At 48.9% G+C, this 22137-nt stretch overlaps 1 long non-coding RNA gene across 2 annotated transcripts; it reads left to right on the top strand.

The window, feature by feature from the left end:
- The first annotated feature begins 3338 nt into the window (after nt 1-3338).
- LOC147092097 (uncharacterized) lies at nt 3339-20491 on the top strand. 2 transcript variants are annotated; one of them, XR_015075029.1, is made up of 3 exons: nt 3339-4077; nt 15088-15223; nt 19739-20491. It is a non-coding gene; the product is annotated as an uncharacterized LOC147092097 (long non-coding RNA). The 2 variants fall into 2 exon arrangements; XR_015075028.1 differs by lacking the exon at nt 3339-4077 and adding an exon at nt 11236-11335.
- Nucleotides 20492-22137: the final 1646 nt, after the last annotated feature.

Genomic DNA, 22137 nt, shown 5'->3' with positions numbered 1-22137 from the left:
TCCCTCTCTCTCCCACTCTCTCTCCTTCCCTCTCTCTCTCTCTCTCTCTCTCCTTCCTCTCTCTCTCCTTCCTCTCTCTCTCCTTCCCTCTCTCCCTCGTTCCCTCCATCACACTCCTTCCTCTCTCTCTACTTCCCTCTCTCTCTCCTTCCCTCTCTCTCTCTCTGCTTCCCTCTCTCTCCCTCTCTCTCTCCTTCCCTCTCTCTCTCCTTCCTCTCTCTCTCTCTCTCCTTCCCTCTCTCTCTCCTTCCGCCTCTCTCTCTGTCTCTTTCTCCTTCCCTCGCTCTCATCCTCCTCTCTCTCTCTCTCATTCCCCCTCTCTATCCCGTCCCGCTCTCTCTCCTTCCCTCACTCTCCCTCTCACTCTCCTTCCCTCTCTCTCTCTCTCATTCCCTCTCTCTCTCTCTCTCTCCTTCTCGCTCTCTACTTCCCTCTCTCTCTTTCTCTCCTTCACTCTCTCTCTCTCTCTCCTTTGTCTCTCTCTCCTTCCCCCTCTCTCTCTCTGTCTCTCTCTCCTTCACTCTCTCTCTCCTTCCCTGTCTCTCTCTGTCTCTCTCTCCTACCCTCTCTCTCTTTCTCTCCTTCCCTCTCTCTCTCCTTCCCTCTCTCTCTCTCATTCCCTCTCTCTATACTTCCCTCTCTCTTTCTCTCCCTCCCTCTCTATCTGTCTCTCTCCTTCCCTCTCTCCCTCTCTCTCTTTGTCTCTCTCTCCTTCCGTCTCTCTCTCAGTCTCTCTCTCCTTCCCTCTCTCTCTCTCTCCTTCCCTCTCTCTCTGTCTCTCTCTCCATCCCTTGCTCGCTCTCTCTCCTTCTCTCTCTCTCTCTCTCTCTCTCTGTACTTCCCTCTCTCTCTCTCTCTCTCCCTCCTTCCCTCTCTCTCTCCTTCCCTCGTTCTCTCTCCTTCCTTTTCTCACTCTCTCCTTCCCCCTCTCTCTCTCTCCTTCCCTCTCTCTCTCTCTCCTTCCCTCTCTCTCGCTCTCCTTCCCTCTCTCTCTTTGTCTCTCTCTCTCCTTCCCCCTCTCTCTCTGTCTCTCTCTCCTTCCCTCTCTCTCTCTCCTTCCCTTTCTCTCTCTGTCTCTCTCGGCTTCCCTCTCTCTCTCTCTCCTTCCCTCTCTCTCTCCTTCCCTCTCTCTCTCCTACGCTCTCTCTCTACTTCCCTCTCTCTCTCTCCTTCCCTCTCTCTCCCTCTCTCCTTCCCTCTCTCTCTCTCTCCTTCCCTCTCTCTCTCTCTCTCCTTCCCTCTCTCTCTCCTTCCCTCTCTCTCTCTCCTTCCCTCTCTCTCTGTCTCTCTCTCTCCTTCCCCCTCTCTCTCCTTCCCTCTCTCCCGCTGTCTCTCTCTCCTTCCCTCTCACTCTCCTTCCCTCTCTTTCTCAATCCCCCTCTCTCTCTCCTTCCCTGTCTCTATCTGTCTCTCTCTCCTTCTCTCTCTCTCTCTCTCCATCCCTCTCTCTCTCTCTCCTTCTCTCTGTCTCTCTCTCCTTCCCTCTCTCTCTCCTTCCCTCTCTCTCCTTCCCTCTCTCTCTCTCCTTCCCTCTCTCTCTCCTTCCCTCTCTCTCTCTCCTTCCCCCTCTCTCTCTCTCCTTCCCTCTCTCTCTCTCTCTGCTTCCCTCTATCTCTCTCTCCTTCCCTCTCTCTCTCATTCCCTCTCTCTCTCTCCTTCCCTCTCTCTCTCTGTCTTTCTCTCCTTCCCTCTCTCTATCTGTCTCCTTCCCTCTCTCTCCCTGTCTCTCTCTCCTTCTCTTTCTCTCCTTCTCTCTCTCTTTCTCTGTCCCTCTCTCTCACCTTCCCTCTCTCTCTCTCTCCATCCCATTCTCTCTCTCTCTCTCCTTCCCTCTCTCTCTCTCTCCTTCTCTTTCTCTCTCTCCTTCCCTCTCTCTCTGTCTCTCTCTCCTTTCCTCACTCTCTCTCTCTCTCCTTCCCTCTCTCTCTGTCTCTCTCTCCTTCCCTCTCTCTCTCTCTCCTGCTCTGTCTCTCTGTCTCTCTCTCCTTCCCTCTGTCTCTCCCTCCTTCCCTCTCTGTCTCTCTCTCCTTTCCTCTCTTTTTCTCCTTCCCTCTCTCCCCCTCTCCTTCCCTCTCTCTCTCTCCTTCCCTCTCTCTCTCTCTCCTTCCCTCTCTCTCAAATTGAAATTCAAATTCAAATTCAAATGCTTTATTGGCATGAAAGTTTACAGAGAACCATATTGCCAAAGCTTACATAGCAAAAAGGTACATTTTCAAACATTCTGTAGGTGTCAATCGATTTGACATTTGTTGGGTACATACAATATTACTTTTAAACAATATTAATTTTAAACAGTCTTTGTACTTCATTTGGTACGTTCAATATTAATTTTAAACAGTCTTAATTTTAAACAGTCCTCAGGTTGTGACATGTTGTTACATATTTGGCCCCAAGGTATGGTCTGTCTCCTTCTCCTAGGACTAATCTCAATTTTGACAGGTCATCTAATTCCTTGAAATCTGGGGTTGTTTGGCTTAGCTTGTTGAATAATATGTTTCTTGATGTGTTGAATTTTTCGCATTTTAGGAGGAAATGCATTTCTGTTTCAACCTCGCCGGCCAGACATTGATCGCATATTCTATTCTCTCTAGGCTGCCAGGATTTCTTGTATCTGCCTTTTTCAATTTCCCTCTCTCTCTCTCTTTGTCTCTCTCTCTCCTTCCCCCTCTCTCTCTGTCTCTCTCTCCTTCCCTCTCTCTCTCTCCTTCCCTTTCTCTCTCTGTCTCTCTCTCCTTCCCTCTCTCCTTCCCTCTCTCCTTCCCTCTCTCTCTCCTTCCCACCCTCTCTCTCTACTTCCCTCTCTCTCTCTCCTTCCCTCTCTCTCCCTCTCTCCTTCCCTCTCTCTCTCTCTCCTTCCCTCTCTCTCTCCTTCCCTCTCTCTCTCCTTCCCTCTCTCTCTCTGTCTCTCTCTCCTTCCCTCTCTCTCTCCTTCCCTCTCTCTCTCTCTCCTGCTCTCTCTCTCTGTCTCTCTCTCCTTCCCTCTGTCTCTCCGTCCTTCCCTCTCTGTCTCTCTCTCCTTTCCTCTCTTTTTCTCCTTCCCTCTCTCCCCCTCTCCTTCCCTCTCTCTCTCTCCTTCCCTCTCTCTCTCTGTCTCTCTCTCCTTCCCTCTCTCTCTCTCTCCTTCACCCCTCTTCTCCTCCCCCTTCCCCCTCTCTCTCTCTCTCCTTCCCCCTTTCCCTCTCTCTCCTTCCCCCTCTCTCTTTCCCTCTCTCTCTCTCTGTCCCCGTCTCTCTCTCTCTCATTCCCAGACAGACAGACAAACTCATTTATATATATAAAAATTATTTGTACTTTTTTCATAACAACATACCCTCAAAAAACCCTCGGCACCGCCGGGCACTCCAGCTAGTTATTTATTATTATTTATATATATAAAAGGATCGTGGTGTCTGCCTGTCTGTCACTCTGTCTGTCTGTGTGTATGTCCGGACGTAACTCAAAAGTTCTAGAGCGTACCTACACATATGTTATATCACAAGAAAGCGTATGATTAGGGGAGTGTCTTGGCATATTTACTTTTTGGTCAGACAAAAATTGTTTGGATAGTATACAAAAAACTTTCAAGAACCCGCTCATTAGCGGTTGGCCAATCATACGGGGGAATCCGCTCATTAGCATTGAGTGATGTGAAGGTTGACCAATCCTACGGGGGAGCACACTGCGTCACGGGGGGCGTTTCATGGCGTGTGTGAGCGGGGCCTAATCTTTCAAACTGCCGTCAGTGCGGGACGGGAAAACGATCTCTTTCCCTGACTCTCTCCTTCCCTCTGTCCCTCTCTCCTCTTCCCTCTCTCTCTCTCTCTCCTTCCCTCTCTCTCTCGCTCTCCTCCACCTCTCTCTCACTCTCCTTCCCCCCCTCTCTCTTGCCATGAGTGCGGGACCGGGAAAACCGGGGCTTTCCAACGAGCCGTCCTGACCGAAATTGGACACGGGATTCCAGAGCGAAAGGCCTTCGACTGCCGCCTGGCCAACCTGGTCCAAAGGCCCGCCTGGTTAAACATGAGGAAGCCCGGGCTCGGCTCTGAGCGATGGAAACCCGGCCTCCCGGTGTCGGATTGACTCCGTTCCGGTACCGAGGTGAGTCGGAGGGAGAGGACAGGGGGATAGGGAGAGAGAGGGAGAGGGCAGGGAGGGAGAGAGAGGGAGGGAGAGAGAGTGGGGAGGCCGCCCTTCTTCACCCACCGGGCTCTGAGTCCAGCCCCTTCCCCGGGGTGTCTTCCTCTCTTCTCTATCTCCTTCCCTCACTCTCTCCTTCCCTCTCTCTCTCTCTCTCTCTCCTTCCCTCTCTCTCTCTCTCTCTCCTTCCCGCTCTCTCTCTCTCTCCTCTTCACTCTCTCTCTGTCTCTCACTCCTTCCTTCTCTCTCTCTCTCTGCTTCCCTCAATCTCTCTCTCCTTCCCTCTCTCTCTCCTTCCCTCTCTGTCTCTGTCTCTCTCTCTCCTTCCCTCTCTCTCTCTGTCTTTCTCTCCTTCCCTCTCTCTATCTCTCTCCTTCCCTCCCTCTCCCTGTTGCTCTCTCCTTCCCTCTCTCTCTCTCTCCTTCCCTCTCTCTTTCTCCTTCCCTCCCTCTCACCTTCCCTCTCTCTCTCTCTCATTCCCTTTCTCTCTCTCTCTCTCCTTCCCTCTCTCTCTCTCTCTCTCTCCTTCCCTCTCTCTCTCTCCTTCCCTTTCTCTCTCCTTCCCTCTTTCTCTCTCCTTCCCTTTCTCTCTCTCCTTCCCTCTCTCTCGCTCTCCCTCTCCTTCCCTCTCTCTCTCTCTCTCTCTCCTTCCCTCTCTCTCTGTCTCTCTCTCCTTCCCTCTCTCTCTCCTTCCCTCTCTCTCTCCTGCTCTCTCTCTCTCTCTCCTTCCCTCTCTCTCTCCCTCCTTCCCTCTCTGTCTCTCTCTCTCCTTCCCCCTCTTTTTGTCCTTCCCTCTCTCTCACTCTACTTCCCTCTCTCTCTCTCCTTCCCTCTCCCTCTCTGTCTCTCTCTTTCCCTTTCACTCTCCTTCCCCCTCTCTCTCTGTCTCTCTCTCTCCTTTCCTCTCTCTCTCTCCTTCACCCCTCTCTCTCTTACCCCTTCCCCCTCTCTCTCTATCTCCTTTCCCCTTTCCCTCTCTCTCCTTCCCCCTCTCTCTTTCCCTCTCTCATTCCCACACAGACAGACAAACTCATTTATATATATAAAAATTATTTGTACTTTTTTCATAACAACATGCCCTCAAAAAACCCTCGGCACCGCCGGGCACTCCAGCTAGTTATTTATTATTATTTATATATATAAAAGGTTCGTGGTGTCTGCCTGTCTGTCTCTCTGTCTGTCTGTCTGTCTGTGTGTATGTCCGGACGTAACTCAAAAGTTGTAGAGCGTACCTACACATATGTTATATTAAAAGAAAGCTTATGATTAGGGGAGTGTCATAATCATATTTACTTTTTGGTCAGACAAAAAGTGTTCGGACAGTATACAAAAAACTTTTAAAAACCCGCTCATTAGCGGTTGGCCAATCATACGGGGGAATCCGCTCATTAGCATTGAGCGATGTGAAGGTTGACCAATCCTACGGGGGAGCGCACTGCGTCACGGGGGGCGTTTCATGGCGTGTGTGGGCGGGGCCTAATCTTTCAAACTGCCGTTAGTGCGGGACAGGAAAACTATCTCTTTCCCTGACTCTCTCCTTCCCTCTGTCTCTCTCTCCTCTTACCTCTGTCTCTCTCTCCTTCCCTCTCTCTCTCTCTCTCCTCCCCCTCTCTCTCACTCTCCTTCCCCCCCTCTCTCGTGCCATGAGTGCGGGACCGGGAAAACCGGGGCTTTCCAACGAACCATCCCCGACCGCAATCGGACATGGGATTCCAGAGCGAAAGGCCTTCGACTGCCGCCTGGCCAACCTGGTCCAAAGGCCTGCCTGGTTAAACATGAGGAACCCCGGGCTCGGCTCTGAGCGATGGAAACCAGGCCTCCCGGTGTCGGACTGACTCCGTTCTGGTACCGAGGTGAGTCGGAGGGAGAGGACAGGGGGAGAGGGAGAGGGGAGGGAGAGAGAGGGGGGGAGAGGAGAGAGAGGGAGGGAGAGAGAGCGGGGAGGCCGCCGTTCTTCACCTGCCGGACTCTGTGTCCAGCCCCTTCACCGGGGTGTCTTCCTCTCTTCTCTATCTCCTTCCCTCACTCTCTCCTTCCCTCTCTCTCTCTCTCTCCTTCCCTCTGTCTCTCTCCCTCCTTCCCTCTCTATCTGTATCTCTCTCCTTCTCTCTATCTCTCTCTCTCCTTCCCTCTCTCTCTCTGTCTCTCTCTGCTTCCCTCTCTCTCTCTCTCCTTCCCTCTCTCTCTCTCTCTCCTTCCCTCTCTGTCTCTCTCTCTCCTTCCATCTCTCTCTCTGTCTCTCTCTACTTCCCTCGCTCTCTCTCTCTCTCCTTCCCTCTCTGTCCTTCCCTCTCTCTCTGTGTCTCTCCTTCCCTCTCTCTCTCTCTCTCCTTCTCGCTGTCTCTCTCCTACCACCTCTCTCTCTCTCCTTCCCCCTCTCTCTCCTTCCCCCATCTCTCTCTACTTCTCCCCCTCTCTCTCTCCTTCCCTCTCTCTCTCTCCTTCCCTCTCTCTCTCTCCTTCCCTCTCTGTCTCTCTCTCCTTCCCTCTCTGTCTCTGTCTCTCTCTCCTTCCCTCTCTCTCTCTCTGCTTCCCTCTATCTCTTTCTCCTTCCCTCTCTCTCTCCTTCCCTCTCTCTCTCCTTCCCTCTCTCTCTCTCTCTCTCTCTCTCCTTCCCTCTCTCTCTCTGTCTTTCTCTCCTTCCCTCTCTCTATCTCTCTCCTTTCCTCTCTATCCCTGTCTCTCTCTCCTTCCCTCTCTCTCTCCTTCCCTCTCTCTCACCTTCCCCACCTCTCACTCTCCTTCCCTTTCTCTCTCTCTCTCTCCTTCCCTCTCTCTCTCTCTCTCTCCTTCCCTCTCTCTCTCTCTCCTTCCCTTTCTTTCTCTCCTTCCCTCTCTCTCTCTGTCTCTCTCTCCTTCCCTCACTCTCTCTCTCTCTCTCCTTCCCTCTCTCTCTCTCCTTCCCTCTCTCTCTCCTGCACCCTCCCTCTCTCTCCTGCTATCTCTCTCTCTGTCTCTCTCTCCTTCCCCCTCTCTTTCCCTCCTTCCCTCTCTCTCTCCTCTCTCTTTTTCTCCTTCCCTCTCTCTCTCTCTCCTTCCCTCTCTATCTCTCCATCCCCCTCCCTCTCCGTCCCTCTCTTTCCTTCTCTCTCTCCTTCCCTCTCTCTCTCTGTCTCTCTCTCCTTCACCGCTCTCTCTCTTTCCCCTTCCCCCTCTCTCTCTCTCTCCTTCGCCCTTTCCCTCTCTCTCCTTCCCCCTCTCTCTTTCCCTCTCTCTCTCTCTGTCCCTCCCTCTCTCTCTCTCATTCCCACACAGACAGACAGACAAACTCATTTATATATATAAAAATTATTTGTACATTTTTCATAACAACATGCCCTCAAAAAACCCTCGGCACCGCCGGGCACTCCAGCTAGTTATTTATTATTATTTATATATATAAAAGGATCGTGGTGTCTGTCTGTCTCTCTTCTGTCTGTCTGTGTGTATGTCCGGACATAACTCAAAAGTTGTAGAGCGTACCTACACATATGTTATATCAAAAGAAAGCTTATGATTAGGGAAGTGTCATAAGCATATTTACGTTTTGGTCAGACAAAAATTGTTCGGACAGTATACAAAAAACTTTCAAAAACCCGCTCATTAGCGGCTGGCCAATCATACGGGGGAATCCGCTCATTAGCATTGAGTGATGTGAAGGTTGACCAATCCTACGGGGCAGAGCACTGCGTCACGGGGGGCGTTTCATGGCATGTGTGGGCGGGGCCTAATCTTTCAAACTGCCGTTAGTGCGGGACAGGAAAACGATCTCTTTCCCTGACTCTCTCCTTCCCTCTGTCAATTCAATTCAATTCAATTTCAATTCAAATGCTTTATTGGCATGAAAGTTTACAGAGAACCATATTGCCAAAGCTTACATAGCAAAAAGGTACAGTTTTCCAACATTCTGTAGGTGTCAATCGATTTGACATTTGTTGGGTACATACAATATTACTTTTAAACAATATTAATTTTAAACAGTCTTTCTACTTCATTTGGTACGTTCAATATTAATTTTAAACAGTCTTACTTTTAAACAGTCCTCAGGTTGTGACATGTTGTTACATATTTGGCCCCAAGGTATGGTCTGTCTCCTTCTCCTAGGACTAATCTCAATTTTGACAGATCAACCAATTCCTTGAAATCTGGGGTTGTTTGGCTTAGCTTGTTGAATAATATGTTTCTTGATGTGTTGAATTTTTCGCATTTTAGGAGGAAATGCATTTCTGTTTCAACCTCGCCAGCCAGACATTGATCGCATATTCTATTCTCTCTAGGCTGCCAGGATTTCTTGTATCTGCCTTTTTCAATTTCCAGTTGGTGGTCGCTTAGTCTGTACCTGGTGAGGGTCTGTCTCTGTTTTGTGTCTCTGATGGTCGTGAGGTAGTCTGCCAGTTTATATTCTCTTTTTAGGGCCCGGTAACATTCTAATCTGCTTTGGCTTTCGGTTATTTTGTTCCAATGTTCCAGGTAGGTTTCTTTGCATTTTTTAATGATTTGGTTCACTCGGATTGGTGTTTGGACGGCTGTGTTGGTCTGGGGCTGGTCAGGGTCCGGCTGAGTACTTAGTTTCAGTAGCAGCTGACTCAGGGGACTCTTTTCTGGGTTTAGCTCTTGGGTCTGAAAGGCTTTGAAATGAAGGGTGTCTGGGGAGCTAGATTTGAGGTGATTTAGGAAGTTTAGTGCTCGTTTTTGGATGTTTATTATCAGTGGGTATCTGCCTAGTTCGGCTCTGCATGCATTTGTTGGCGTTTTTCTTTGGGTGCGAAGGATGCTTCGGCAGAATTCTGCATGTAGAGCTTCTATTGTGTGTTTTTCCCATTTAGTGTAGCTTTGGTGATTTAGCGGGCCCCATACTTCACTACCGTACAGTGCAATGGGCAGGATTATGCTGTCAAATATTTTGAGCCAGATTTTGATTGGGATTTGGATGTTGTAGAATTTTCTTTTTATTGCATATAGGGCTCTTCGGGCTTTTTCTTTTAGTGCATTCACTGCTATGCTGAAGCTCCCTGATGCTGTAATAGTTAGACCAAGGTAGGTGTAGCTCATAGTGTGTCCTATAGTGGTATCACTGAGGGTAAACTGGTATTTGTTTTCCTGACATCTGGGTCTTTTCTGAAAAATCATGATGTTGGTTTTCTTTAGATTTACTGTTAGAGCCCAATTTTTGCAGTATTTGTCGAGTAGGTCTAGTTGTTGCTGTAATCCCTGTTCTGTGGGAGACAGCAGAACCAGGTCGTCCACATAGAACAGGGACTTCACTTCTCCATCCAGGAGACGGAGACCTGGTGACTCGCTTTGCTCCAGCATGTCTGCTAATTCATTTATGTATATGTTGAACAGGGTCGGGCTCAAATTGCAGCCCTGCCGGACGCCTCTTCTCTGGGTGAAGAAATCGGTGCGTTTGTCTCCAATTTTGACCCCGCATTTGTTTTTCAGATACATTGATTTAATAAGGTCATAGACTTTGCCCCCTATTCCACACTGAAGAAGTTTATAATAGAGCCCTTCGTGCCATATAGAGTCAAAGGCTTTCTTGAAGTCGATAAAACAGGCGAATATTTTCCCATTTTTTGTTTGGTGTATATGTTTTTCAATGAGGGTGTGAAGGGTATAGATATGGTCGGCGGTGCGGTGTTTTGGAAGAAAGCCTATTTGGTTTTTTCTGAGGATATTATGTTTGTTAAGAAAATCAAGTAATCTACTATTTAGAATACTGCAGAATAACTTCCCTAGACAACTGTTGACACAGATGCCGCGGTAGTTATTTGGGTCTGATTTGTTTCCACTTTTATATATGGGGGAGATTAGTCCTTGGCACCAGATATCGGGAAAACAGCCTGAGCGTAATATGATGTTGAATAGTTTGAGTATCGCACCCTGCATCTCCATATTGCTGAACTTGAGCATTTCATTTTTGATGTTGTCTGGGCCACAGGCTTTCTTTAGGTGGAGAGATTTTGTTTTTGTGGCCAGTTCTTTCCATGTGATTGGGGAGTCTAGAGGGTTTTGGTTGTCTTTAATTGTTGCTTCTAATGTGTGGAGTTTTTCTGTGACCTGATGTTGACTTGGGTTTGTTTTGTTTATTGGGATGTCTTTGTAGAGGTTTTCAAAATGTGTTCTCCAGATGTCGCCATCTTGGATTGGTAATGCTTGCAATTGTGTTGTACTCAGGTTATTCCACATTTCCCAGAATTGTTTTGGATTGGTGGAGTTTTCAATTTCTTCGAGTATTTTGTGGGTATAGTTTTGTGTTTTGTTCCTAATGGTGTGTTTATATCTTTTGAGGGTTTCATTGTATCTAGTACGTAGGTCCGGATTGTTTGGTTGCTGATGCTTTTGGTTTGATATTTTTCTCAGGTCTTTTCTGGCATTTTTGCATTCGTGGTCAAACCATTTCATATTTTTATTTTGTCTTTTGTAACGCTTCCTCTTCTGTTTCACGAGGTCGGCTTTTACAGCTGCCTCATGGAAGATCATATTTATATCCTCTATGGCCGTGTTTACACCATCTCTGGTGATCTCATATAGATTTTCTTTAAATTTTGAAATTTTACTTGTGAGATCAGGTGAATTTAGTGCTGTGATGAATTTATCTCCACTGTCTGGGGCCCATCTGTATGTCTGGTTTATTTTATGGAGCTTACTGGGTTCCTTTTTTGTGTCTGTAGTTTGGGCAGAAAGTTTAAGGTACACATTTATTTGGTTATGGTCTGAGAGGGGGGATTGCTGCCTGACAGTGAATGCGTTGATATCGCAGGGGTCCAGGTCAGTGATTGTATAATCCACCACACTCGACCCAAGAGTTGAGGAATATGTGAGTCTCCCTAAGGAGTCCCCTCTGAACCTACCGTTAACTATGTACAGGCCTAAGGCTCGGCAGAGTTGCACTACCTCCCTACCGCTTTTATTTATTTCACGATCAAGGTTGTTCCGATTTGCGATGGCTGGTCTCTCTCTCCTCTTCCCTCTCTCTCTCTCTCTCCTTCCCTCTCTTGCTCTCTCTCTCAATCTCCTTCCCCCCCTCTCTCTTGCCATGAGTGCGGGACCGGGAAAACTGGGGCTTTCCAACGAGCCGTCCCCGACCGAAATCGGACACGGGATTCCAGGGCGAAAGGCCTTCGACTGCCGCCTGGTCCAAAGGCCCGCCTGGTTAAACATGAGGAACCCCGGGCTCGGCTCTGAGCGATGGACACCCGGCCTCCCGGTGTCGGACTGACTCCGTTCTGGTACTGAGGTGAGTCGGAGGGAGAGGACAGGGGGAGAGGGAGAGAGAGTGACAGGGGTGGGAGGGAGAGAGAGCGGGGAGGCCACCCTTCTTCACCCGCCGGGCTCTGAGTCCAGCCCCTTCCCCGGGGTGTCTTCCTCTCTTTATCTCCTTCCCTCACTCTCTCCTTCCCTCTCTCTCGCTCTCTCTCTCCTTCCCTCTCTCTCTCTCTCTCCTTCCCTCTCTCTCTCTCTCTCTCTCCTCTTCCCACTCTCTCTCTGTCTCTCACTCCTTCCCTCTCTCTCGCTCTCTCCTTCCCTCTCTCTCTCTCTCTCCTTCACTCTCTCTCTCTCCTTCTCTCCCTCTCTGTCTCTCGCCTTCCCTCTCTCTCTCTCCTTCCCTCTCTCTATCTCTCTCTCCTTCCATCTCTCTCTCTCCTTCCCACTCTCTCTCTGTCTCTCTCCTTCCCTCTCTCTCTCTGTCTCTCTCTCCTTCCCTCTCTCTCTCTGTCTCTCTCCTTCCCTCTCTCCCTCTGTCTCTCTCTCCTTCCCTCTCTCTCTCTCTCTCCTTCCCTCTCACTCTCTCCTTCCCTCTCTCTCTCTCTCCTTCCCTCTCTCTCCCTCCTTCCCTCTCTCTCTCCTTCCCTCTCTCTCTCTCTCCTTCCCACTCTCTCTCTGTCTCTCTCTCCTTCCCTCTCTCTCTCCTTCCCCCACTCTCTCTCTCTCCTTCCCTCTCTCTCTCTCTCCTTCCCTCTCTCTCTCTCCTTCCCTCTCTCTCTCTCTCCTTCCCTCTCTCTCTCTGTCCTTCTCTCTCTCTCCTTCCCTCTCTCTCTCTCCTTCCCTCTCTCACTCTCTCTCCTTCCCTCTCACTCTCTCTCCTTCCCTCTCTCTCTCTCCTTCCCTCTCTCTCTCTCCTTCCCCCTCTCTCTCTCCTTCCCCCTCTCTCTCTCCTTCCCCCTCTCTCTCTCCTTCCCTCCCTCTCTCTCCTTCCCTCTCTCTCCTTCCCTCTCTCTCTCTCTCCTTCCCTCTCGCCCTCTCTCTCCTTCCCTCTCTCTCTCTCCTTCCCTCTCTCTCTCTCTCTCCTTCCCTCTCTCTCTCACTCTCACTCCTTCCCTCTCTCTCGCTCTCCTTCCCTCTTTCTCTACTTCCCTCTCTCTCTGTCTCTCTCCTTCCCTCTCTCTCTCTCTCCTTCCCTCTCTCTCTCTCTCCTTCCCTCTCGCTCTCTCTCCTTCCCTCTCTCCCTCTCTCTCTCCTTCCCTCTCTCTCTCTGTCTCTCTCTCCTTCCCTCTCTCTCTCTCCTTCCCGCTCTGTCCCTCTCTCTCCTTCCCTCTCTCTCTCTGTGTCTCTCTCCTTCCCTCTCTCTCTCTCCTTCTCTCTCTGTCTCTCTCTCCTTCCCCCCTCTCTCTCTCTCCTTCCCTCTCTCTCTGTGTCTCTCTCCTTCACTCTCTGTCTCTCTCTCCTTCCCCCCCTCTCTCTCTCTCTCCTTTCCTCTCTCTCTCCCTCTCCTTCACACTCTCTCTCTCTCCTTCTCCCTCTGTCTCTCTCCTTCCCCTCACACTCTCTCTCCTTCCCTCTCTCTCTCCTTCCCTCTCTCTCTCTCTCCTTCCCTCTCTCTCTCTCTCCTTCCCTCTCTCTCTCTCTCTGGCTCTCTCTCCTTCCCTCTCTCTCTCTCTCTCCTTCCCTCTCTGTCTCTCTCTCTCTCCTTCCCTCTTTCACAAAGCCTCTCTCTCCTTCCCTCTCTCTCTCTCTTTCTCTCTCTGTCTCTCTCTCCTACCCCCTCTCTCTCTCCTTCCCTCTGTGTCTCTCTCTCTCTCCTTCCCTCTCTCTCTCTCTCTCTCTCCTTCCCTCTCTCTCTCTCTCCTTCCCTCTCTCTCTGTGTCTCTCTCCTTCCCTCTCTCTCTCTCTCTCTCCTTCCCTCTCTCTCTCTCTGGCTCTCTCTCCTTCCCTCTCTCTCTCTCTCTCCTTCCCTCTCTGTCTCTCTCTCCTTCCCTCTCTCTCTCTCTGGCTCTCTCTCCTTCCCTCTCTCTCTCTCTCTCCTTCCCTCTTTCACAAAGCCTCTCTCTCCTTCCCTCTCTCTCTCTCTCTCTCCTTCCCTCTCTCTCTCTCTTTCTCTCTCTGTCTCTCTCTCCTACCCCCTCTCTCTCTCTCTCCTTCCCCCTGTCTCTCTCTCTCTCCTTCCCTCTCTCTCTCCCTCCTTCCCTCTCTATCTGTCTCTCTCTCCTTCGCTCTCTCTCTCTCCTTCCCTCTCTCTCTCTGTATCTCTCTTCTTCCCTCTCTCTCCTTCCCTCTCTCTCTCTCTCCTTCCCCCTCACTCTCTCTCTCTCCTCCCCTCTTTCGCTCTCTCTCCTTCCCTCTCTCTCCTTCCCTCTCTCTCTCTCTCTCTCTCTCCTCCCCTCTCTCTCCTTCCCTCTCTTTGTCTCTCTCTCTTTCCCCCCTCTCTCTCTCCTTCCCTCTCTCGCTCTCTCTCCTTCCCTCTCTCTCCTGCCCTCTCTCTCTCTCTCTCTCCTTCCCTCTCTCTCTCTCCTTCCCACCCTCTCTCTCTCTCCTTCCCCCTCTCTCTCTCCTACTAAAATGTAATACATATATAACAGTGTAATGTTCAATACCTTTATTGATTATAAAATCACTCTATACAATACCAAACCTGTTGGGTTTGCAAACCATTACCAGAAGGAGTATTCACTCAGTCTTTGGTTGTAACTCCAGCATATTGTAAAATGTTCTTTTGTTCTACATTATTGGATTTAATGTTCACTGTTGATTTCTAAACTGACCTCTAAGTGCCTGAGATTGTGGCCCAGTAATTCCAGTCCCAACGCCTGAGTACGGATGGGGTACACACGCGTGGGCCCGTTGTAAGTGCCGGATTTCAGCATGCACAGCGCATGCGCGGAAAACCGGCATTTCATCTCCTTTGAACCAAGGGGTTAAGAGGCGGTTCCCTAGCGACATTTGAGGCAGCGCGTACACGTTGAACTTCGTTTTTTTTGACAGGTTTGTCCGTGCGTGAAGGCCTCCACCTTTTACGAATGTGAAAAGCAGACGTAAAGACTTAGTTTTATAAGGTAACTGGTCTAATAATTAAAGTTAGAAATTTTTTCCCTCAGGATTATTATTTTTAAAGAATTTACAGTAAGGTAAGTTAATTTTTGGACCCGAGTTCTTGAAAAAAAATTTTGGCAGAAATTTTAATAATTGTTTAAATTAGTTTTTTAAAGTTATTAATAGTTAATTTAATTATTGGAATGTTTTTTTAACTTTTATTTAAACTTTAAGTAGTGTTTTGGGCACCCGTACTTTTCATGAGTTTGACAGGTCTTATGGCTAACTCATGAATGGACTTTTGTAAACTCCCATTGGTTGCCCAGTGCTCACGTGACCCTAGCCGGCTCATCGCACTAAGTACACCACTGGATCACGCACGCACAGCGCACCGGGAGCTGAACCGGGCTGCAGACCGGAAATCTAAGCAGGCCCTGTCTTCAAATGTCAGCGCGATATGTAAGTGTAGGTCGGTGGCTTGCACCCGCGGGAAGCCCCCGACCCGAATTTCTGGGCCTGTATCTTTTATTTCCCTATTCAACTCATACACTGAAACTTTGTGAATAATGTAATATCACTCCTGGGTGCTTGGGAAGAGTTCGTCAAAATCAACAGTTTCATAAACAGTTTTATAAACATTGCACAGGTTTCTTCATTTCCCTCGGCACTGCCGGGCACTCCAGCTAGTTGTTGATAAAGTTCAGTAATATAAGAATATTAAATCCTTTCACCCCACAACAGGTCAAGAAGACAGCAAGCCACGATCATGAGCTTGGTGAAACTGAATCATCCGCTCCAATGGGATGATGATGATCGGGTGACTAATACGACACCCCCACCCAATGATGTGCCCTTGCCTGAAGTGAAGCCTCCACAGGTACAGTATGATTCAAATGAAGTTGGACAGGTCATGGGAGCTGTAGAATCCTCCTCGCTCCCAGGTCCGGAACCTCCTCCTGGCCACTCATGAGTCCAACGGACGGACCCCTCCTACCCCACTAAGTAGTAAAAGAAAAAGAAAGACATGCTTGAGGTATAGTTGTATGACTCGAAGTTTGCCCTGTACAGAAAAAGAAAAGTAGCAAGTCCCGATTTGCTTTGCTTTGTGAACAAAAACATAATTCTTGAGAGGCTGAGCTGAATAAAATGGAAGGATTATTCTGGGCAATGATCGGGATTCTGCTCTATATCGAAGATTCCACATCAGCCTATTTGCCATACTGGACCACCACTAACTATTTTCACTACCGTAGTTTGATTGCAGTTGCCCCGGAGACACCACCTCAGGACACCACTGGGAACATTATCCTGCAGTACATCAAGGGCGATTGTGAAACCGCGTGTTCAGGGACAGTATGGGTTACCAATTATGAGGTCCAGGAAGGGAGGGGGTGTTTGTATAAAATGTAAAGTTTGCCCCACCGGGCCAAGGGTGTGGTTTTTACACACAGACCCAGGTGACCGTTCAAAGGCATTATCAGATAGGGAACCCTTGGGAGAATGTAGGAAGCCCGGACCAATCCCAAGCAGCGGGAGACACTCTGTTATGTTGGCCAATGTGGTGGCAGGAGCATGAGGGAATCTATGGATGCAAGAACCCTTCGGGCACGCTATCAAACCATAGCTTTATATCCGCAGAGCTGCTTTGTGGCGCTCCCCTCCACTGGATAGGCAGGCAAAGTATCCAAGTGTATGGAACAGATGACAGTCCCTACCGGTCTTTCGTGGACAGGGAGGGAAGGTTTTGTAGGGTTCGAAGGTTTGCACACATTATCATGGGCAGGAATGTAAAAACGGAATAATCCACACGGTGGAATTGAAAGTCCAACCTAAACTTCCCCACCCCCCATAAGAATAAAACACACCCGGGGGAAGAACAACAGGAAACCAGGGTTGTCCGTCCCAAACACACTCCGGGACTGATAAATGGGTTGGTGGTAATCCCAACACAGATGATATTGTACCATGATGTGCATCACATGGTGGTGCCGGTAATATTGAATCTGATGGAGGTGGGGATGCCAAACTGGGGCAAACCAGAATGAGCGCGGTTGTATGGGCGGATGATTATTTTTTTTTATTCATTGATCAGATGTGGTCGTCGCTGGCTGGCTAGGCCTGCATTTAGTGCCCATCCCTAACTGCCCTTGAGAAGATGGTGGTGAGCCGCCTTCTTGAACCGCTGCAGTCCATATTGTGTAGTTACACCCACAATGCTGTTAGGGAGTTCCAGGATTTTGGCCCAGTGACAGTGAAGGAACGGCGATACAGGTCCAAGTCAGGATGGTGTGTGGCTTGGAGGGGAACTTGTAGGTGGTGATGTTCCCATGCGTCTGCTGCCCTTGTCCTTCTAAGTGGTAGAGGTCGCGGGTTTGGAAGGTGCTGTTGAAGGAGCTTTGGCGAGTTGCTGCAGTGCATCTTGTAGATGGTACACACTGCAGCCACAGTGCGCCGGTGGTGGAGGGAGTGAATGTTGAAGGTGGTGGATGGGGTGCCAATCAAGCGGGCTGCTTTATCCTGAATGGTATCGAGCTTCTTGAGTGTTGTTGGAGCTGCACTCATCCAGGCAAGTGGAGAGTATTCCATCACACTCCTGACTTGTGCCTTGTAGATGGTGGAAAGGCTTTGGGGAGTCAGGAGGTGAGACACTCGCCACAGAATTCCCAGCCTCTGGCCTGCTCTTGCAGCCACAGTATTTATATGGCTGGTCCAGTTCAGTTTCTGATCAATGGTAACCCCCAGGATGTTGATAGTGGGGGATTCAGCGATGGTAATGCCACTGAATGTCAAGGGGAGATGGTTAGAGTCTCGCTTGTTGGAGATGGTCATTGCCTGGCACTTGTGTGGTGCGAATGTTACTTGTTACTTGTCAGCCCAAGTCTGAATGTTGTCCAGGTCTTGCTGCACATGGACACGGACTGCATCAGTATCTGATGAGTCTGGAATGGTGCTGAACAGTGTGCAATCATCAGCGAACATCCCCACTTTTGACCTTATGATGGAGGGAAGGTCATTGATGAAACAGCTGAAGATGGTTGGGCCTAGGACACTGCCCTGAGGAACTCCTGCAGTGATGTCATGTGATTGAAATGAATGACCTCCAACAACCACAGCCAACTTCCTTTGTGCTAGGTATGATTCCAACCAATGGAGAGCTTTCCCCTTGATTCCCATTGACTTCAGTTTTGCTAGGGCTCCTTGATGCCACACTCGATCAAATGCTGCCTTGATGTCAAGGGCAGTCACTCCCACCTCACCTCTTGAGTTCAGCTCTTTTGTCCATGTTTAGACCAAGGCTGTAATGAGGTCAGGAGCTGAGTGGCCCTGGCGGAACCCAAACTGGGCGTCAGTTAGCAGGTTATTGCTGAGTAAGTGCCGCTTGATCGCACTGTCGACGACGCCTTCCATCACTTTGCTGATGATTGAGAGTAGACTGATGGGATGGTAATTGTCCGGGTCGGATTTGTCCTGGTTTTTGTAGACAGGACATACTTGGGCAATTTTCCACATTGCCGGGTAGATGCCAGTGTTGTAGCTGTACTGGAACAGCTTGGCTAGGGGCGCAGCTAGTTCTGGAGCACAAGCCTCCTGTACTATTGCCGGAATGTTGTCAGGGCCCATAGCCTTTGCAGTATCCAGTGTCTTCAGCCGTTTCTTGACATCTCGTGGAGTGAATTGAATGGGCTGACGACTGGCATCTGTGATGCTGGGGACCTCAGGAGGAGGCCGAGATGGATCATCCACTCAGCACTTCTGGCTGAAGATAGTTGCAAATGCTTCAGCCTTGTCTTTTGCACGCATGTGCTGGGCTCCACCATCATTGAGGATGGGGATATTTTTGGAGACTCCTCCTCCTGTTACCTGTTTAATTGTCCACCACCACTCACGACTGTATGTGGCAGGACTGCAGAGCTTTGATTTGATCTGGGAATTAATAGAGGGATTTTGGGAAAGAGCTAGAACAACTTTGGTGGAATCGGATTTAGACCCATTGTATTGCAAGGACACAGGAGATGGTAATGGATTTAACAATAACTTTGGGGAAAAATACTGAGATTATTGAAGGAAACAATGCTGGTTACGGGGTTAAAGGGTCCATATCAGAACAGGACGGGGTCTGATAAATGATTCAGCCACTGTTTTTATTACTGGAACCTCCCTCGTTAATAACCTTGATTTGGCTGATTTGGATCAATCCGTAAAGGCAGTTAGAAATCGTTTAAGTGAAAATTTGAACAAAATGAATGGTCTGGAACAGGAGGGCCAAATTGTGACCATTCATCTACAGAACGTGGTTAACTATTTAGAATCCCATGCTAAACAGATAAATTAAATTTTAAAGGAAGATTCAAAGGCCTCTCGTGAGGCCGTGTGAAATGATGTGTGTGTAATGAACGGATCTTGGTCAGTGGAACAAGCCGGTGAAATCCTGCAGAGCATGAGGGGAAACTTCCCTTGTGGGTGACTGATCGACACCTGAGGACAATGTCCACTTCTCAATTTACCATGAATATGTTTAAAGTCAGCGGGTTCGTACAGGTGTACCCGGTGAAACATGAATAACATTTGAAGGAGCAGAACGACATCACCTTATTAGGGATGGTATTGTATTATCCCATCATGCACGAAAAGGCAACTCCACATCCTCTATTCCACGTGGAGAATATAGGAATACGTCAGGGAGACCACTTAGTAAGGTATGACGAACCCCCGCAGTATGTGACCCGGGTGGATGGGGCCACATGGGGGCCCCTGATCTAACCAGGTGCCTTCAAACTCGGGACACATTCATCTGCCCTGATGACGTGGTAGAACACGCAGCTCCTGCGTGTGGATTTGATTGTGATGGAATAGAATGGAACTACACCAAGAAAGTAATGGTGGGAAAGCTTTTCCCCTTACAATCTGAGTACCTAGGGAAGGATGAGTATTGTCTCACCTCCATACACCGGGAATACTGGTATGGTCACAAGCTGACTTGTCCCATTGCCACGGGAACTTTTTGCTTTGCCCCAGTCCAACCTGTGTGACTTGAGGCGCGGGTTTTATTAAGCATTTATTCGCATAGACAAGTAGATAGCACCGTAGAGGAAAAATAAAAAGAGCAATTACCCCAGTATGTGACTCGATTCGGCTATGACATTCCACCTCTGCCAGAACAGCTGGCCGAGTTAATGAAACACATTAGTCATTCCCAAAAGCAATTTTATACCCTGGCCCAGAAAAACAGGAAACTACACGAAGAAATATCTAAGATTGGGGATGATTCCTCTTGGTGGGATATCGGCATTAATATCGAGGTTCACCCCAGGATTAGAATTACCTCCCATGTTTTAGTCATTCTTCACTTGGTGATTGTGTTATACTTATTAATAATAACTTGTTGAGTCAGCAGACGACATGAGCAGCAAGAATTGGTCAAGCTGTCACAGAAGACCTGGAAAGAAGAGGGCGATGACAACATGTAAGTGACTGTGACCTTAATTTCATGTTCAGACACTTGAGGGTCGATCATATGTAACACTGTCATGGTAAACTTGACTGAATCTCCATTGTAATAAAAGTTGACCACATTTTACCATCATGCTTTGCAAGGACGAAGATTGGTTACTGCGAGAACTTTGCAAAATAAACTGTTTGACTCGTAAGCTGTAAAAGCTGCCAATTGTCTTTCAACAGATATGGAAAACAGGTTTATTGAAGTTCTGTGGGAACAGACTATGAAATCAGTGGAATGACAGAAACATCTTCAGATTTTGGAATGTACCCAGCCTTGAAGACCCACAGTTCCCTAACGGACAAGTGATAAGATGGTCTGGGAAATAACTGCTGACCGTTACGCCGTATAGCTAGGGACACATCCGCAGTGGGAGGGTGGCCAAATTTTGGAGTATAAGAGGTCCTGTTTCAAAACATTCAGTGCTGCAGTGGGGGCTTTAGTCGATGGTGAGCTGGTCAGTTGCTAGCTAATGTTAGTCACACGTCTAGTTCATTGTTGAATTCACATCTCATCTGGTGAATAGTAACATATGTGGTTTTGCTCATAATCACCTGAGCTTAAATGGAATGATGAATTGAGAAAAGTTTGTATTCTGGAAATTATTGTAACCTCTTGTTGATTTTTAGTAAAAGAAGTTTCACAGATTCATTGGATTTTGTGTTATCTATTCCACGAGTCTGAACAACATAAACGGTCAGATAATCAGAACGTCTTTCACCCCTCACCCAGCCCCTCCCACTGTAACCCCATCCAGTCATTCTCACTTTCCCCCCACCCAGCCCCACCCACTCTCCCCAACCCAGCCCCACACACTCGCCCCAACCCAGCCCCTCCCATTCTAAGCCCATCCAGCCCCTCCCACACTGCATCCGCCCAGCCCCTCCAATCTAACCCCACCCAGCCACTCCCACTCTTCCCCACCCAGCCCCTCCAACTCTAATGCCACCCATCCCCTCCCACTCTAAACCCACCCAGCCCCTCCCACTCTAATCCCACCCAGCCCCACCCACTCAACCCCACACAGCCCCTCCCACTCTCCCTGCACACAGCCCTCTCTCTCTAACCCCGCCCAGCCCCTCCCACTCTAATCCCACCCAGCCCCTCCCACTCTAACCGCACTCAGCCCCTCCTATTCTAATCCCACACAGCCCCTCCCACTTTAACCCCACCCAGCCCCTCTAATCCCACCCAGCCGCTCCCAATCTAACCCCACCCAGCACCTCCAACTCTAATCCCACCCAGCCCCTCCCACTCTAACACCACCCAGCCCCTCCCACTCTCCCCGCACACAGCCCTCTCACTCTAACCCCGCCCAGCCCCTCCCACTCTAATCTCACCAAGCCCCACCCACTTTCCCCCACACAGCCCCTCCAACTCTAATCCCACCCAGCCCTTCCCACTCTAAACCCACCCAGCCCCTCCGAATCCCCCATCACCCAGACCCTCCCACTCTAACCCCACCCAGCCCCTCCCACTCTATGGGCTGTGATGGGATTGTTTGCCTTCTTCCAATGATGTTAAGTAGCTGTCTACATTTACAGAAACAGGAGGAGGCCCTTCAGTCCCTTCAGCCCGTTCCACCATTCAATTAGATCATGGCTGATCTGTATCTTAACACCATCCTTAGTTCTATAACCACGCATAAATACCTAACATTAATCTAACACTCTCATTTTTGAAATTGTCCATTGAGCCCCAGCTTCAATAGCATTTTTTGGTAGAGTGTTGCAAATTTCCACTACCCTTTGTGTAAAGAAGTGCTTCCTGGCACCAGCCCTGAATGGCCTAGTCCTAATTTTAAGGTTATGTCCCCTTCTTCTGGACTTGCTCACCAGAGGAGATAGTTTCTCTATCTAACCTATCAACTAATTTAATTATCTAAAAAACCTCTGCCAAATCTATGCTGCACCCCCTCCATGAGCAATATATCGTTGCTGAGATGAGGTGTTCTGAATTGAATGCAATACTCCAGATAGGGATTAACCAGAGACCCATACATCTGTAAGGTATTTTACAACCCTTTGTATTCCAGTCCCCTTGAGATGAAGGCTAACATCTTATTCGCTTTTTAAGATACTTTCCCCACCTGTCCACCTTGTACCTTGTGTCACTCTATTTAGCAAATATTCGGGTCCAATGTTTTTATGTGTAAAGTGCATGAGCTCCCACTTCCTCAATATGAACTGCCTCTCCCAGAGTTTTGCCCACTCATTTCATCCAAGAATGTCTCTTTGCAAATTTCATCTCCCAACTACAGTACTTACTGTGTCACCTAACTTAATTTCATCAGC

Source organism: Somniosus microcephalus, unplaced genomic scaffold (assembly GCF_052327205.1).
Source record: "Somniosus microcephalus isolate GS21.2 unplaced genomic scaffold, FLI_Smic_1.0 unresolved_chr2, whole genome shotgun sequence".
Classification (NCBI taxonomy): Eukaryota; Metazoa; Chordata; class Chondrichthyes; order Squaliformes; family Somniosidae; genus Somniosus; species Somniosus microcephalus.
This window is presented reverse-complemented; position numbering and strand designations above follow the sequence as displayed.